The sequence below is a fragment of the Trematomus bernacchii genome, unplaced genomic scaffold, assembly GCF_902827165.1.
Source record: "Trematomus bernacchii unplaced genomic scaffold, fTreBer1.1, whole genome shotgun sequence".
NCBI lineage: Eukaryota > Metazoa > Chordata > Actinopteri > Perciformes > Nototheniidae > Trematomus > Trematomus bernacchii.
In genome coordinates, this window is record NW_022987409.1 from 3,718,111 (window position 1) to 3,724,554 (window position 6,444).

The 6,444-nt window shown below is 39.3% G+C and overlaps 1 non-coding gene across 1 annotated transcript; it reads right to left on the reverse strand.

Annotated features, from left to right (window-relative positions):
• Positions 1-986: 986 nt before the first annotated feature.
• On the reverse strand, positions 987-1,059 carry trnav-uac. The gene has a single exon. It is a non-coding gene; the product is annotated as a tRNA-Val (tRNA).
• Positions 1,060-6,444: the final 5,385 nt, after the last annotated feature.

Genomic DNA, 6,444 nt, shown 5'->3' on the forward strand with positions numbered 1-6,444 from the left:
TGATCTTGAATGTAATTGTCTCTTCTGCAGTGTTTAGTTATTTGGCTTTATCTGATTGATTCTTTATGAAAGTTGGTGGGTACTGAAGGCCTTGGGTCATGACATTTTTTTTCAAACTTTGGTAGTATGAAAAAAAAAAGATATATAAAATAAGATTTGAATACTATGACTATGGTTGAAGAATCTTGAAGTTCATATACAGTACCAACATATTTGATACAGTGATATTCAAATATGGATTTCATATGTGCAGGACAGGCTACTTGATAGGTTGATATTTAAGTCCAACAACTTAAAATATGACATACTTAAAATGTTATGGATCCCATTAATCCAGTTCTTAATGTAAACTGTAGAAACACCAGTGGCATGGAGAGAGCAAACAGCAGCTTAAGTTGGCAGATTTCACTTTAACACACGCAGTCCTAATGTATAACTTCACATCTGAGAAGCAGAGAATGTTTGTGTTTATGATTGAAAAATGACTCTATTTTGTGTTTACAATTTCCAAACCTAAAGCAGTCCACTTCAACATAACTGCAAACTGCAACCTAAATAATAAACATATATTAAATAAAGTATTCTTTGACAGTGTTAATCACAACTGACATTATCAATATCATTTTTCATTTCATTGTGCCTTTTTTGCACAAGTTAAGATGATATATTTCCTAAGTATAGAGTTATAATGACATTGAAAACAAAAAGAAAGAGATACACTTACTGTTATTAAGAAAATAGCAAAAAACATAAATAATTTGCTCTGAAAAACGAGAAATGTGTTGAAGCTTTGTGAAGGTAGAGTTTATGGCTGAGCTGTTGTTTTGCATCATATTCTACAGATCTACCTGGGGAAGTGAGTTTTAGCTACAGTTTATAATGTTGTCCAATTAATTGTTAATCGTCATTTAATTCAATTCTAATGAATTTAGTAGACAGTGATCATTAAGTTGCTTATTAAAGGATTATCCGGACAGAAAAGATCATGGTTCCACTGGGGCTCGAACCCAGGACCTTCTGCGTGTAAAGCAGACGTGATAACCACTACACTATGGAACCGACTCACCATGTACTTTTGCAGATACACTTATATATTTATATTTAGGTCTAGTCTGCTAACATGTATTGCACTTTCTTGTAACGAAAAGATCTAGCTCTCTTCTTCGGAAATGCAGTTTAGCGAAATAAATCTGTCAGCTAGCGTCACCCCACAGCGCCTGGTGTTCCGCGAGTGGAGCCCTCTTGGGACGTTTTGCTTCTGTGGCCGATCACACAATAGCTAACATCAAGCGACCGAGCCACAGCAAGTCGATCGCATTTGTCCGTGTCTTCAGCCTGCCGCCTGCATGCACTGGAGCAGACATATTGAGGCAAAAGGATTTGCGTTGTAGTTTAAAAAGCTGCCTTGGCTTATCCACGCAGGAACGACGAAGTGCGTGTAATTACAAACTAGGGGATGAAATGTCGATTTCCATGATGCATGACACTGTCTGATGCATCGTACAAGCTTTGGTTACGTTCTGCAAATGTTTTATCAAAAAGACAGAGATGTCATGACGCTATCTGACAGTGCGAGCACACACAATGTACCTTCAGGGTAAGACATTGTTGTATATGACACTCACATTTGAAAAGATACAGGCCCATAGCCTACACTAACTGCACTGAAATAACCAAGAGGCTATTTGTGTTTTGTTTAAGTTTATATTTTAAAAGGATGAATAACCCATCTCAAAGGTTTAAAATGTATACATCACTGGTTGTGTGTGTCAAATAGTAAGACTGTCTAGAGTACAAACATGAACAAAATGTATATATTTAACACATTTCCAAAGTTGAGCAACTGATCAACATTAAATTGTTTTTAATTTAGTGCCCCAGCCACTCGAGCCATTTTTTTAGTGCAAGGTCATTAGCCAGGCAGATTGAGTGCTATCAACTGGAAAAAATAAATAAAGTGGGTGATTGTTTCAAGACCTGCATCACCGTCTTCTCATACAGATTTTCCTTTTCAATCTGCTGTCCTCTATGCATATGCTTTTTCTCAGAGTTACAGAGTTACCTTTGTCAGTTACATCGTGTTGCTGCCTTTGTTTCTGCACAAAATTGAATTGATCAGCCTCAGTGACAATTCTCAACAGCTGCTCTGGTGTTCAGGCTGTTAATAATGTGGGTCTGAAATTGGTGATAGCCTATTCTGTCCTACAATTTCTAAACTTCTACTTCCTCTCCTAAAATTGCATTCTTTCTGCATTGTCCTTCCATTTTTAGCCACTCCATCTTCCCCATAGGTGCCAGGAAGAGAGGGCAGTAAGGCTGCAATGGTAAAAGGTGGGGGTGACAGCTGATCTGTTTATCATGAGGGGCACACCTTGAGAGACAGCCAGGGCTTTTATTCTCACTGATCCTGGCTCCAACACAGCGGGCCAGAATTAATAGAGAACGCAGATTCATATTTGGGCAGGATCAAAATTCAATGATGAGATAGCTCTGAATTTGACTGAGATGCGATATGTGCAGGTGATACTAGAAAGAAAAGAATATTATTATCCAAGTCATAATTGGGATTGAAAATAATTTCTTCTGCAGTAGTTGTCCATCTATCTTTTATATTCCTGGCTTGAAAAGTTCATCATTTGGTCTTCAACATTTTAAACCAATAGTAAAATATGCTCATCACAATGAGACATCTTCAAATATCTTATTTTGTTCGTCCAACAGACCAATCCTAAATATATTGTATTCAAAAACAATATTAAAAGTAACAAGTACATTGGAGAACTGGCATTGCAGGTTGATATTAATGACCACAAATTATTATTTGATTAAAATGTTGTTGCTGTTTCATTTTCTGTCAATTAACTTATAGATCATTTCACTTTTCACAATTTTTAAATGTGTACAATTAGTTCATAATTGTGTGTGAAGTGTTCGCATAACCTAGGCTTGTTAATAGAAACATAGCCACTACTTCAGTTGAAGCAGTCTCAAGATAGTTATTTATGACTCAATTTAATTAAATCAATGTCCACGTGGTGTGATAAACATGACAAACTAAATGTGATATTCAAGTCATTTCATATGTTTGGCTACATATTTGTTGCCAGGGTCCAGCTTCACCTAATTCTTACAATTGCGTATTTAAACTAAATGTTCAGTTTGTGCTAGGAAATCTGGTTGCCCATCCTGCCCTGCTAAAGAAACTCATCCAATGGCCACGTAAGTGTCCTGTAGAGCTTTCTATTAAAAAATAAAAATAAGATTAGATTCAGTGCTTCTTAACATAATTCCTTATATAACTTTTGTAATGCTCCCTTGCTAAGATTGTTGGCGCGTCTCCTCCCTCAGCTGCCAATCAACTTATCAGGATGTTAAAGGTTCCCAGAAGAGTCTTTGACCTCTGGTGCCACGGAGCTGTTGTTTTATGAATGTGTCCCTATTTCTTCAAGTTTGTCTAGTGCATCTGCAAGAGTAAGTATGTGCGCAGGTGACGCAGTCCAGATCGCTGCCAGTGGTTTCATACTATTCCACTGATTTATGTGGCACTAATGCCCCGAGAAACACAGCAAACGAAACGTTTAGCAGGTTAATAAGCAAATGATTTATGAGGAAGAACAACACATTTGTTAAAAGTTTCACGCATGTTTCGAAGGGTAACTCTAAATGTAAACATCATTTAATGTAGCACCTTTATTTAACCTTTCCTGCTCACACTCATGCCTCTCTGAATTCTTCTTACCAGGAATTGGCCCAGGTAGGAGGCTGCTCGGCTTTGGTGAAATGGCGTTGCTACCAAGAACGGAAATGAAGTCAGTGATACCAACATTTAAAGGTAATTTAACTTAAGAATGTGAAAACAGAAGGCATACACAAGAAGATGTTTGGACAGTCAACGTGTATAAGCACAGCAAATTTAGATTTTGGCGTGTAAAAAAAAGTCTAGTGTGATTGAATTTATCGTGGCTGCTTGTAATAATTTGAGTTCCAACCGGCATGTGAAAGATGTCTCTTCGAATCTCCTACACTTTGTGACAAGATAAGGTGTGCCCACTGTGAGAGGTAGTCCTGTTTGGTGCAGAACAGTGCAAACTCTCAAATCTTAAAAATATGTCATTGGGACTAAATTAGTCTAAAGGCCCTGACACACCAAGCAGTCACCAGAGAACTCGCCGACGCCGACTGTTGCGTCGCCGTGTTCTCCTGCGTCTTGGCCATGTGTCGCACTGGAACACACCGCAAAGACTTCAGCCGAGCACGTACGAACTGCGCATGCGTGAGTGGCAATAACTCTCCTTACCAGCAGGCGGCGGTAGTGTGTATTCGTCATTCAAAAGAGGCAACAACCGGAAGACAGAGAAGAAGAACAGACTGCGTGATCTAAACAAACAACAAATAGCGTGTGCGTTCCATTTTCACTCTCGTCCATCGAAAACATGTTTTGTGCGGTACTGGAGCTATCAGCCATTGGAGTGTTGCTTGTGGAAGACATTCTCAAGCAACCGTTTCGCTTCTCATGCACTGATTCGCTAGCGGAACAGCCAATCAGAGTGATTTCTTGGTCCGACTGCCTGTGTCCGACGCACGGCCGATTCAACATGTTGAATCGGCCATGCGTCGGCCGTGAAAGGCCAAATAAGGCGTGTCACGGCCGACGGTTCGGGACACACCAAATTGAGTTTGGGCGACAGGGCACGCTTCGTCGTCCGACTAACGAAGACGGACGATTTCGGCCTGGTGTGTCTGGGCCTTAACAGCGAGATTTTCCAATGCGCAGTTTGTTCCCAGTTTTAAAAGGGTACACCATTTCCTGTTACGCACCTGTGGTCATTGTGATGTCCCTTCTTGCACACACTTGTGATTCCAGCTACGCTGTAGACCCTGCAGTGAAGCTGGCCTGCAGAGACTATCTCAGTCCACACAGACAGTGCATGCCATATCTATCAGTGGCATCTACAGCCTGCACCTCGTGAGCGTCCACCTTATTATTACTGGTCCATTCTGACTCTTATCCTAAGAAACAACCCAAGAGTAATCACCTGTCTTTCGGTTTCACAACAAGTGTCAGAGTCAATTCTTAAGAATTACAAAGAAACAGTTCATCAATCAATGCTAGTGGTCTCTGGCCATGAAGTTTAATGAGCCAGTTTCTTCAAATACCCACCTCCTTAACTTCTAAATACATTTTAATTTGTGCAAGTTAGAAAGTTAAGTTTGAAAAACTCAGCTGCGGTGTTCCAGTTACTCAGGATTATTCACATCACAGTCAACTGTTTCCACAGGGTCTGATTCTTCTGCATAGAGCACAGTTTTTCAAATGAAAGTTGCTCACAGTAAGGTTGATATGTTACCCAGGGTATTTTGCTTTTGAGTTCTTCATGATAATTACCATAACTGAAATGCATCTCATTGTATTTGGATGAAAGTTGAAATCTGAAAGAAACAAATATCTCAAAACCTTGGCACATAAAATCTAACTAATTGCTTGGCTTAATACCAGTAGTGTTAAACAGATAATGACGTGTTTTTCTGTATTTTTTGTTAAATGACTAACAAGTTGAGTGACTGGTGGTGTGCCATACCCAGCCTTGCACTCTCCTTAATGGAAACATTTTCCATTTATGGCAGAGCAAGCTATCCTTCTTAATGTTTTGTATCTGTATCTGTTGTCTGCAGAGGCCTTAAGATTGCTGCGATGCTTGTGACAGTGTGTCAGGACATTTAGGGAACATTAGTGTTGTGTCTTGAGGAACATGACCTAACAATGCAGATTAGCTTCAAATGGCTAAGTGAGACCATGTGCACTGTTTCATAAAGTTGTTGCACTGAGACATGGCCTACCTGAGCTCAGACCATTGCTTGCTCACACACCGGTTAAGTCTTGACCCTTTTAACGGGGCCTTTAACTGACTAACAGCAGCCCTGATTTGTTCACTGACTTAAGCCACTCTCACAAGCCTCTAATAAGTTGCCAGGATGTCCTGACCTGGTATCGCTGTAAGAGGTCTGTGTGTAATTATGGCTGAAGAATTAAACATGAAATCCAACGTATCATCATTCTGAACTTGGCAGTTTTGTGCCTATATGTCACTGGTGATTATTACACTTATGTGTGCTCTGGTGTGCCACATTTCTAAAGTTGTACTTTCCAGACGTCTGGTTTTTCTTGCAGTGTGTACAGTATGTGTATAACCTGTCAAGAAAAACAGAAACACACATCCAGCACCAGAACCTTTTCTACTACGCTGCTATGTAGTCATTTGCACTACTGTACATATTTGATCTAGTTTTAAGTGACTGTTATTTTGTTATTTTGTATTGACTGTTGTGCCTTTTATTTATGCCTCTTAATGTGTGCATATGTATATATATATATATGTCCATGTTTGATTATGTATGTGTGTATATATATATATATATATATATATATACATGTTTATAAGTGGG